Source organism: Bacillus rossius, chromosome 6 (genome assembly GCF_032445375.1).
Source record: "Bacillus rossius redtenbacheri isolate Brsri chromosome 6, Brsri_v3, whole genome shotgun sequence".
NCBI lineage: Eukaryota > Metazoa > Arthropoda > Insecta > Phasmatodea > Bacillidae > Bacillus > Bacillus rossius.
Window position 1 is genome coordinate 53,172,322 of NC_086334.1, and position 12,638 is coordinate 53,184,959.

Sequence of the window (12,638 nt, forward strand, 5' to 3'; positions counted from 1 at the left end):
TCCTAGGCTGGCTTATGGGGAGCTACCCCCACCACGTCGCTCCGAGCCAAGCGGCGCGCATTCGCCCACCTAGCCACCATCGCACGTGCGATCCCAGCAAGCTGCGCTTACTCTATAGCGGCGGTTTTGGAAAATATTGCTAATGGTTATAAGACCAAATGGGTTGCATTTATTTATTATTCGATGTGTATGATATTTAAGTATTACAGTAGGCGCCTATTTAAATGAGGCGAGGGGGTTCACGTGCGAGTGTGCTCTAATGCAATAACTGCCACTGTGTGTAAGTATTATGTCAGTAGGTTGGGTGAGAATGGAAATAATACGAAATAATACAGCGTATAATATTACACAAATATGCCGGCTTAAGACTGTGATTTGAAACAGTATTAATGATTTATGGTTCCGCGTAGATATAGTGGCTGGGAGTTTTGAAATTAAATGAGGTGCAAAGTCCTATACAGATGTTAATATTTGAGGATGCTAGGCATTTTATTAATAATATATCATGGCAGCGGGAGGAGATGTATTTTAGTCGTGTTTACCATACCAATAATCATCTCGTGATTCCATTGGTTAAGTTATGAATCTGCATCATCTAGATAGTTTCAAGAATTCTAGGATAGTTGAATGATTTGGAGTAGAAGAGAGACCCTATGTAAGATGAGTCCTAAGTAAACATGTTGATGACGTGAAGAGTGACGTAGTGGGGGTAGGGGTTATCTTTATATGTAGGGATGTGGACGGAATTAGTAGCTTAGTTGTCATCCTGACTCTGAAGAGTGAACATCGCTTAGGAGCTCTCTTTCTTGTTTAACTACAAAGACATCTGGGGAGAGTATGGAATCTACCTCTAGTTCTTCGGAATCCTGCATGGAGCAAGAATCTCCATTGAAGCATCGGTGTCCGCACTGTAATATGATGTTCTCAACGATCTCCAACATGAGACGTCATGAGAAGAGTTATTGCCTGAAGAATCCTTCTCGCACTATTGTTTTCTGTAATGAATGCCAGAATAAGTTTACTTGCAACGATGATTTGAAAAGACACTTGAAGATATGCAAATGTGAAGACCGCTTGCTTGTAGAACAGCATGTGAATGTCACGACTCCTCAATTTAAACTAGAAACAGGCTACAGCATTAAAGGAGATCAGCAGCAACAACCACCCGCATCGTCATCTGGACATAAAACTAACACTGTGCTTGGTCAGTTACAGACAAATGATAATGGATTTTACTTGGCACAATCTGCATTTGGAGGAGTTCTGAAAGACTATTACTATCTAAATACTTTTAGTGAGGCAAAAGATATTTGCACTTTTCTAAGTGATATTGAGCAGAATATAATACAACAGATTATGGATGATACAGCATCACATGGGCCTTTAAAATATAACTTATGGTTGGATTGTCTATATGGTAAACCGGAGCCTCGCGAGAATCGAGTGAGCAAGTGTGCTTTCAAGACATCAGCTGCTGCAATTTACGATTCTGAAGAAGTAGATAAGTCAGTTAAACAGAGTATAGAAGAACTCTGCATGGAAGAAGAAGAATATATGGGTAAAGGATCTGGTTGGACACTGAATTCGGTGGACCGTCTGGAGCTGAGAATTAGCCATTTTGACTCAATATAGATGTTTTACTTTATGTAAAAGACTGTGTATATAATAAACGTTGTAAATAAAATAAATTGTTAAATTATACTATGTTTTTTTATTTCCCTTAATTTATCCTGCTTTATTTATGGTGAAAATTATATATAATGAAATAATTTCCAAAACAAAAATTTGTATATAAGCATACATAAATATTGTTTTCATGAGATACTGAGTTACAATATAAAGAAAATGTGAGCACAAAGGAATGCATGTAAAGAAAACTTAAGCTATGTAAGTCAGTTTGAGTGCTACAGTGCACAAGTCTGCAGTATGACTTTGTAATAAGGTTCGTGATAAGTTTAATGGCAATGCATTTTTTATCTTAGTATTTGGGAGGCGCAAATGAAAGCCCTCAAAGAAATTGTAAGCGCAAATGAAAGACCTCAAAGAAATTGTAAGCGCAAATGAAAGCATGTAAAGAAATCATAAGCTATGTAAGTCAGTTTGAGTAGAGTGCTACAGTGCACAAGTCTATGGTATGACTTTGGTATATGGGCTGTGATAAGTTTAATGGTAATACTAGGAATACTTTTTATTTTTTTTTTAGTATTTAGGATGATCACGTGATGCTCATTACGAATAATTAATCTACATACTCTAGCAGAGGATGAAAGTTAGTATGATTATATAATCAAGTATGGTGGGTGCATACAAGAGAGATGATAATACAATATGTTTATGGTCAAGATTAAAGTGGGTGATAACATAATCTAAAATTGTGGTGAAGTGGATGTGTTATAAGTAATATGTTATGACTTACCCCAAGATAGTGGTAAGTTCAGGGTGTCTACAGTAATGTGATGACATACACCAAGATGGTGGGAAGTTCAGGGTGTCTACAGTAATGTGAAATGTGATGATGCCAAGATTGTGTTGGTGACGACATATAAGAGGGTGAACATAAATGATGTAATCCAATATAGTGGAAAATTCAAGTTGAGGGACATAGTCCACATGTTATAGGTCAAGTGAAGACGATATAGTCCAAGATGTCGTTCGAAAGAGCTACAGTGATAACAATACGGTATGTCTGCCTACAGAAGATGAAATATATAATGATATAATCATAATGAAAAGTACGGGTGCTTGGTGTCTTAACGACAACTGCAATATGTAGGAGTGGGGCACTAGATTACGAGATAGGCGTGATGTCATAATTCAAAATGATCGAAAGTCCTAGAGTCCATGATGGCTTTGGAGTTGGTGATGACGACGTAGTCCAATACGATGTTCATGATGTCATAGGTTAAAGGTGAGGATTAAAAAAATCCAATATGGCTGCCAACAGAAGGTTAAATTACTATGACTGTATAATTAAAATATCAACACATAGGAGTAGGGTGCTCGATTGTGGGGTGTTAGGTGTGATTACATAATTCAAAATGGTTGAATCTAAGATGGTATAATTCTAAATGTCAGTTGGGGTCAAGGTCATACAATATGGCTGTGGTTATGTGACCGTAAAGAAAAAGTGTAATGCATGTAAATGGTATGATGTCATCGTAACGAAAAGTACAACATAGGAGCGGGGTACTCGATCCAGTGGTGGTAGGTGTGATTTCATAATTAAAAATGGTGGGTGTTTCTATAAAACAAATTGGTGATTGTATAATATTAATGTGAAAATCTTAAATCCGAATCCCTAAGTCTTATCAGTGGCGATGTAATAGAGACAGTATAAAGTTCTAGAAATCAAAATGGTTAATGGAAATGATGTAATCCAAGATGGTGGTCATATATGATGTAATACTATATGATTGCATAATAATAATGGAATAATAGAGTGAGGCGTTTACTACGCCTCCATTAGTTTCACTTTTATAATTAATTTGTAGTTTGAACGTCTTTATTATTAACGTCTTTTAAATTGATTTGGTTTAGATTATATTATATGATATTATAGTTAGTTGGGCACTTGTCTCCAACTCGCCTTGAAGTATGGTAAAAAACAAAAGAACATTACGGACATTTGCGGATCTGCGTTTGTGTTTCCACGAGCCAACACCGCGGCGCGCGCGAAGCGGTGTGACGTCATGGGGAGGCGTGAACGAGCGAACTACTGCGGCGCGCTGGCAGAGGAGACGTGGCTGGCGGCTGGTGGAGTACACTTCGGCTTGCGGGAGCAAGCGAGTTGGACTCCAGCAAAATGGAAGCCAGTATTCCATTCACCAATGCTTCGAGCAGTGCCCAGCCCGGGGCTGTCATCCAGCACGCTGCATGGACTGAAAGTAAGCCTCGACGCACTTGATATTAACAACCAGACATCGGGTTGAGTTTTCAATGGAACGAAAAGCAGAGCGACTATAGTGATCACAAACTCAGACCCTAATAGCATCAGAAATCTTTAACGCCGTGAACTATACTCTATTTCTTTATTATGTTGGGCCGTGCGAGAAAACTACATTTACTGCAAGTGAGACTTGGACATTTTTTTTATGCTGTGGTGCGGGATGTTAGGCACGGATTATAGCGCCACAACTAGAGACCGATTTGACGAAGAGAATTAGGGATGTGCCAAGAAACATTTATAGACAACTACGTTATCCATGATTACTTTTAACGGAGTTGTTAGGGAAAATCTAAGTTTTCTTAAATGTTTGTAAAATTAAGCGTAATTGGTAGTTGTTAAGGATTGGTTATATTAGATGTATTTTTTTTAATGCTAGATCGCGATCTGCAAATTTGTGTCAGTTGTCCTGTAGTTAATGTACCAAGCCAATACCAAGCATTACAAGCATAGGCGTGCCCAGACATTTCCATTAGGGGGGGCCCTGCTAAATTTTTAAATCAGAAGCTCAATTTAGAATGTTAAATAGCCTAAATACATTCACTCATTGCCGTGTATATTTTTTTGTGCAGTATCAATGAGATATGTTTACAAGTTAATATTTATAACCATATAATTTTAACAATCTTGAAAATATGTTGTTTTTTTTTCCCCATAGATAAATGTTTAAAGGGTACTTACACATTTTCCCCCCTCGAATTTTCCAATAGCTTGGTCCAGATCTACCTTGAAATGAACTTCTTTTTAGTAAATGCAAACACAGCAATTCAGACAACAGAACTTTAACAAACCTCTTAAAATTTTTTTTTTGCTTGGCCATTTTAAGGGACCTCGTGTTTTAAATAAACTAAGGCGGCTGTATTTCCAAAACGATAAAATGTTAAAAATATTGTTAATTAGCACGCTGCAACACTGAAAAACAGTTTGAGTGTCACAGTGCCAGGAATATACGAATATTAACGAACGCATTAGAGAAAATGCCGATCTGAGTGATTACATTAGGGGGGGCCATGGCCCACCTGGCCCCCCCTGTAGGTACGCCTATGATTACAAGTGAACGATAATGGCTTCTACGTGGCGCAGTCTCCATTTCGTGGAACGTTGAAAGACTGCTATTAACTAAATACGTTTAGTGAGTCGAAAGATATTTGTAATTTTCTTGACGTAGCAACAAACGAACCTTTGAAGTATAACTTGTGGTTGGACTGTTTATATGGAAAGCCATATCCGTTCGATGACAAAGTGAAGAAGTGTGCATTTAAGACATTGGCGGCAGTAATATACAGTTCTGACGATGTGAAGCAAACTGTTAAAAACGGTATCCAGAAACTTTGTCAAGAAGAGGCGGGCTATGTCTGTAAAGGTTATGGATGGACTCTGTCTAGTATTAACCGATTGGAGCTAAGAATTAGTCAATTCACGCCTATGCAGGGCTAAATATTTATAAGACTGCTGGGTTTCGCAAGTGATCCTGTAGTAAAATATAGATTATGTAATAAATATTATGTTTGTGAAAGAACTTGAGGTGTTATATTTTCGAACCTTTCATTATTGAGGTATTTTTACATAAATATATTTTTTTTTTGTATTGACCAAAGATAGAACCAAGTTTTGAATCAATTATTACTTGAATGAGTGAATTGTTTAATGAATTTTAGAATTTTTCCCAAATTTCTAGCATTAAACGGATTTTCAAGATGGCGGCCGTAACTCGAATTGCAATATTAATATGACCTAATATTGTGGTCGTAACATAAAGTGTAACGATGACATCGTGCAAGATGGCGGGCGTCATGAAACATGCAACATTTATATAATCCAATATGACGACCGTAACGATAGGTGCAACAGTGGTTTTTAAGTAATATTTTATTTATTTTTTATTATTTAATTCTATTAATTTTTTAATGAATTTTAAATGTTTTCCCGATTTCTTAACTTAAACATTACGGATTTTCAAGATGGCGGTCATAACGTCATACTAGGTGACGATATATACTATGAAATAAGTGGCGGGGGTCAGTCTGCCACAGTTATATGGTCTGCCAGCAGCCACAGTGAAGGAAGGATTGGTTGTTATTTTTATTTTTTTGCTCTCACCGGGTTCGAACCGAGGACTCCGATCTCCGTGCGGTAAATTTATGTTTTTTTTTGATATGTTTATTAACATTTTATTAATTGAATTTTTTTCATTATAATCGGATAATAAATAAATATTTACAAGATGGCGGGCGTAACGGAGATTGCAGCGGTGACGTCATAATCCAAGATGGCGGTCATATCCTTATTCCTAAAAAAATGCCTATCGGAGGCTGTAGACATGGATCACCCCGACCTCTGGTCAAAGCACCTCTTTACTGAAGAGGGCGCTGCCGGGCCTAACTCTGCCACATAGTATGTATGAGACCGGAAATGGTGAAAGGGCTGAATCTGCGGGCAACAGCAGATGCGATAGAAACCTTTCCGGGGGGTTAACCGGCCAAGCCTCGGTGCATCGGTCCCAAAGGGCCCCATAGTGAATGGATTAGGCCCCATGGAAATGGAGTTCGACTGGGTATGGTAGTTGCGGTGTCGGGCGACCGGGCCTAAAAACGGGCTGTAAACTGCACGGCGAGGTATCCCCTTTAGCCTTGTAGTCGGTGGATGTACTGAGGTAACCCCCAGGTGCTTCCTGCCCGTGCACTGTGACTGCCATTTTCCAGCTGGGGTTGATGGCGGCCGTCGCCAGAGGGGTGCAGTTGCATCCGGGCCTTAATCGGCTGTAAACCCGCCGGGCCGAGGTACGGCGGGTCGGAGGGTTTTCCGAGGCGACGAGGACACCTCGTGGCTGCACTCTGAAGCGTGATGGTCTGGTCAAACTACTGGCGAACAGTCTGCCGATGAGACCAAAAGTTGGCTGTAGCACTGGAAAGACCTGGATGACTAATGGGTAGCAGTCTGCTAAGCATGTCCGGTGACTGTGGGGCTCGCTGGACTGTGGAAGCACCTGTCTTGAACCCTTACCTGCATGTAGCTCCATGTGGGGATTTTGGTCTACAGGTCCCTAAGAAGCCACTATGTATGTAGTGGTGGAGGGGACATGTTTTCCTGGATCTGGAAGTTTCAGTGGAAAAGAGCTCTGTATTCTTCAGATCAGTAAGCAGACTCCCAATCTACCCTTAAAGGGCGCAGATTTGGGAGGGGTGGTAGGCGGGTGCGTTGGCCTTCGGGCCCTCGAAAACATGTAGACATGGATGCTTAAGCCGTTTTTAGGAATTTCGGGGTTTATAAGGCAAAACGACTATTGAGGTTTTTAGAAATCCTAATTTTCGAATTTTTGTGGAAGAAAACGAGAAATTTTTCTCAAAACAGGAATTTTTGAGTCATTTTGAGTAATTTTTAAGGAATTTAATGGAATTTTAGAGTCCAAGATGGCCGCCGTGACGTCACAATCCAAGATGACACACCGGCACCAGGCACCACAGCCTGAAGCCTGTGTCAGTAGCCCCATTTACACACTACTCTTAAGCAGTCCTTTGCTGGGGGTGTGTTTAGAAGGCGTTGGTGAAAACAGCCCTGGGTATTTGTCAGGAGCATTGGTGCATTATTTTATATTTTAATTGATATTTAATTCCAGCAAAATTTTTTTAAAACCACGGAAAAATATAATTCTATATTTAACCATTGGACTTTATATTTGGTTTTATCAAACTTATTAATGTTTGTACTTAAAACTGTAAAGTTATCTATGGAACAAATTACAAATAGCTTTAACTTTCGGAGGTACTAGGATAACACAAGAATTAATGCCCGGGTAAGGATCCGAAGCCAGGATTATTGCAAATACTATTTTGTATGATAATGTTGTTTTCATATAAATGTATATATTTACAATTATCTGTTTTTTTAATATTTCTGTTCCATTTATAAAAAAATTTGCTAAGTGTGTAAACTTTTTTTTAAAATTTTCTAAACAATGTTATAACTACAATATTGTGTCAAGTTCATGCATGAAGTAGGCCAAATAGATACAAAAAATTGTATGTTTTTAAGTAGGCCTGATATTTATAAATTAAGTGAATTTGTGGAAACTCTTCAGTCACCAAGAAGGAAAACGTTTTCACTGGAGCGAAGCGACGGTGGGAATACCTAGAATGTTGAAGGCGCTTTGCGCTCAGGCGCACAGTCACGCCGGACAGACATCATGCCTGAAACTGCTTCCACTGGGGTTTCAACACACACATTTTCCAATATCATCAATTTATTCCTCCCCTCCCTTTCCGGTTTACAACTTACAATTATTTAATTTCCAACTAACACATGAGTTCGAGCCACCATTAAACTAAAAGCAACGATTCCATCTCATAAATTTCGCTTTCTACTACAGTTATAACCTTCAGGACCTGGCCCAGTCAGGGGTGTATTTTTATTAGTGAGGCTGGATGATGCGTGTGACGCTCGCCGGTGCTTCAAGCGCGGTGTCGCCTCTGGACTGGCGCGCAATCATCTCGTTGTGCATTGTGCAACTGAGAATTGAGCGGTCACCATAACATTAACAAGGCGGAAAAATGACCACAAACATGTATTACAAAGCCCTTACGTGCTTTCAAGAATCCGTACCGGATGTTTCATGCCTAAAACATATTCTGAGAATAAGCGTTTTAGCAATTTAAATTCTAATAAAAATTAAGTTTAGAAAATAAATGCAGAAAGAGAACTACTCATCCACCCTTAGAGTATTATGAAAGGCTTTTCGTAAACAGATACCACTCTGAGAAGTTTTCAAATTGCTCTTCACACCACATGTGTGCCCAGGTGACGGGGTGCTTTATAATATACATCGTTAATAAAGGCAGTGGTTGGCATTCTGCCATCTGGTATTCTCTTCGTTCGCTGACCAGTAAAATTATTCGTATCACGAAGCCTGTTTAGTTCTGCTATGACAACAATATAGCTTATGGGCCATTCGTCTGCGATGTCAGGATGGGCAGCTAATCCCAGGGATCCCCTCAGGGCTAGCAGCGTGTGTTCCAGTGCGCCGGAGCTGACGGTAACAACCAGGGCGGCCTGCCATGCTTTCTTTCCTTCTGTCCAATGGGAGGCTTCACTTTCAGGATGTACGGAAAAAAAGGTCCGAAAATTGACTTTCGTAGTTCGAGTTTTGTAATTTTCTTTGTAAGTGATAACATTGCATTTGTGAGTAAATGCCAATGCTACAATATTTTAATCCGCGTGTACCCACAAATAATAAATTTTGCGTGGAATCGTGGCTTAGGCCTTTAGGTAACACTGGTAAGTAGACCAGAAAAATAAAAAATTAAACTGATGAAAACTTTGAGTGACATTATTCATTACGTAAGTCATATACCGATGAATTTATAATTAATTTTAAAAGTTATTGTTGGAGAACTCGGTTTTTTTTCTGGCACCAAGGTGGACTCCAAATTTTCGTATATATTTGGGATGGCGTTATTTATTGAGTTTGGATATTGTTGCATTGAATCTTTCGTCTTATTTGCTTATGCATGGGTCACAATTTTTTCGAGTTTATTGTTGGCTAATTAGATCTTGTTAAATAGCCAAATAACTAATGGTATAAGTTATTAAAGTGCATAGATATCAGTTTGCATTATAGTACGTTGCTAAATAATAATGCAAATCACAGATTGTTTTATCATCTTTTTTCTTTGGAGAAGCCTCTCCCTTCTCTCCCTTTCCCCGGAAAAATTCAAGGAGGAACCTTTGTGAGCACCCCTGGTAGAGACAGTTGTATGTCGAGAAATGTTACGGGCACTAAACATTACTACTGCACCTTGATTTAACCTACTACATTATATGGTAACTACTCTCTGAGAAGGGCGGGATCACCTCAAACCCAGGCTTCTATAGCCATAGGGAATGGATACCCAATTTAATCGTGACTTGGAGGTGTTTGTGAAAGAGCTACAATGAAATGCTGAGACAACCAATCAGCATCACTGCCACCCAAACATCTTAATCCTTAGTATAACCTGTGGTTGGCTCAGAGAATCCCATCCCGAGAGTATCATAAGGCACTTAGCCAAAGCTATCACATCTCTGGGACCCTTAAGATAACCCAGAGAGCCTATGATTTGGCCGAGGTTTAACCAATCTCTGCTAGCTTCCAGTCTAGTAATGGAGCTGTTTCGCTGCTCACTTCGGGCTTTCTTCACTGGAGTGGGGGCCCCTTTGGCTGTGCTCTAAGCGATTTTGAGTGTGAATTGTGCTGCCAATAGTAATTTTTCGGCACAATAATAAATTTGAATTTTGAACTCTACTCTTAACAGTAATTTTATATCTTCCTCACCAGCGGGGAATCCCAGCATTAACAAGGGTCACCCCCAACTACCGCCTGTATTTTTCATGTTCTTGCAGGCCTATATGGTCAGTTAGCCCTTGAGGTAGTGCGGTGACTGTCCCGGTCCAAGACACAGGGGATGCCTGAAAACTGGTCCCGTAGAACCAGCCCCTCGGATACCCCACTGGCTTCAGCGCCCCAGATTTTACATCAATGTGTGCACAGACTAGCAATTGCGATTAGTTTTGCACATTGAGCCAAGTCTTTTGGGACCCAACAGCTTGAGGGCCCAGTTAAAGTTTTCGAACCTTTGGCCATTGTCAGTAGAGACGCCTTTTACACCACTCCAGATATCTCTTTCCGAGGAATCCCCAGCAGAGCTTACTTTGGTAAACATTCTTGGTACCAAGCTGAGGTACTGAGTGAGTTGCCTTGGCGCGGAGATGCTATATGTTCGCACCCATGCATCCTTTCTGTGAGTATGTTGGAGTCTGCAACGGATACTAGTGCTAGCAAAGGATCCGACACTGCAAGCGGCAAGCATATTATCGCCATGATTCAGGCTCACTCCCAACTCACCCACTCACATGAGCATGTTATTCGGCTATCTCCGCTTGCCGATATTAACATAACTGGACCCCAGTGTGTGCTCCACCGGGTATAACTGGGCAACAACAGTTGTTTAACAGTCCAGCACTTTTTAAGAGACTCAGTACTGGCGCCATCAGTCAGGCGCTGGGAACATCCATCCTTTACATCAAGAGGACCCCCAACATGGTGTTTATATGAGGGGAGGGAGCTGAACCTTCGGCTGACCAATCCTACAGCCAGCACCAACCCATTGTATTATCCATTATACCCATCAAAAGCTGGCCACACCTTCTCTGATCCACCCTCATCCAGAACAGAAGAGAATGCGGGTGATAATTCAACCGCTATACTGAAGGAGATAAACTCCTTATAATCACAATCGGGTAAGCTGTTAGAGCCCCGGATATAACGAGTGGCTGAGGCAACTCATTACAACATCGTCATCACCAAGCAACCCCTAGCTAACTCAGTTAACCAAATAATTGATTGTGTCCTTAACCCTAGGGTCTCAATACTCAGATGAGCAGATTATTCAACAAAATGCTGCAATTGTTTTACATGCTGGATTTAACTGGAATATACTCCTGTGAAGGCAGAATCCACCCAACATTAGAGCCATCGGAAAATGGATATGCCATTTCGTCGTAACATGGAAATAATTAGGAGAAGTTACAACGAGTGACCGAGGCTACATATCCCGAGGAATAACACCACCCTATGAATATCACAAGTTAATTATCCAAGTCTATCACATCTTGGACCCCTCACAAAACTCAGAGAGCCTGTAATCTGGCAGTAATCTATTTATACCTCTTCTAGCTTTCCAGGCTAGTACCAGAGCTGTTTCGCTGCTCACTGCGTCCGGTTTTCAACAGGGTAGGGATCCATCTGGACGAGCTCTAAGCGGTCAGAACGACCATCTGCTGGTGCACGTCCTCACCCTGTGACCTCGGCTGGTACAGAAAACCTTAACGGAGTTTCATAAATCAGGACGGATCACCTTGTACTATTGCCTAAACATTTTAAGTACCTGCGGTCTTGTATAGTCTGTTAGTCCGTAAACTAATACGGTAACTGCCACAGTCTACGATGCATGATATACCTCGGAAACTAGTCCCGTGGGGCCAGCCACTCATACACTCCCTTAGCTCCGGTGCCTCAGAGCAAACAGCACGGGCACCTAGTTCAATGCTTTCGCTTCACTTGATTTATAACGCGCGAGTTCCTGAACTCTTGAGGGCCGGCATGTACTCCCCGAGAGGGGATGAATGCGACGGAGCAAGGCGTGGCCCCAAATGGCGACGGAAACAGATACGCTGTTTCATCGCAGCCCAGAGGCGTCGATGGAGGCAATGTCGAGAGGCTGAAGTCACCTATACCAACATCGGCATTAACTCTCCGATGCCGTTCAGCAAACTAGTGGCTTCCTCACTGGCAGGTCCCCCAGCGAGGAACCATAGGTGCCTATCCGAGTCTATAGGTTTCTGTAAACCCCCACCGGATATACCGAATGGTGCCCACAGAAAGCCCATAATCCGACCAGGTTCCTATCCAAACCTTTACTACACTCCAGGCTTGTGCCGGAGCAGATTAATGCTGCTAACGAGTCCACCTGTTTCAGATTGGGTATCCTAGGGCTTGCCGGTAAAGCTCTGAGAGACCACTTAACTTAACCGTAGCCGACCGCAGCCGACACAATATACTTGCCAACTTGGCAAGAACACCATCAGAAAGATTTGAAAAAAAAAAAAAAAAAAAAAATTGCTAAAATCACTAGCGATGTGAAAGACGGAGGATAAGTAAAGC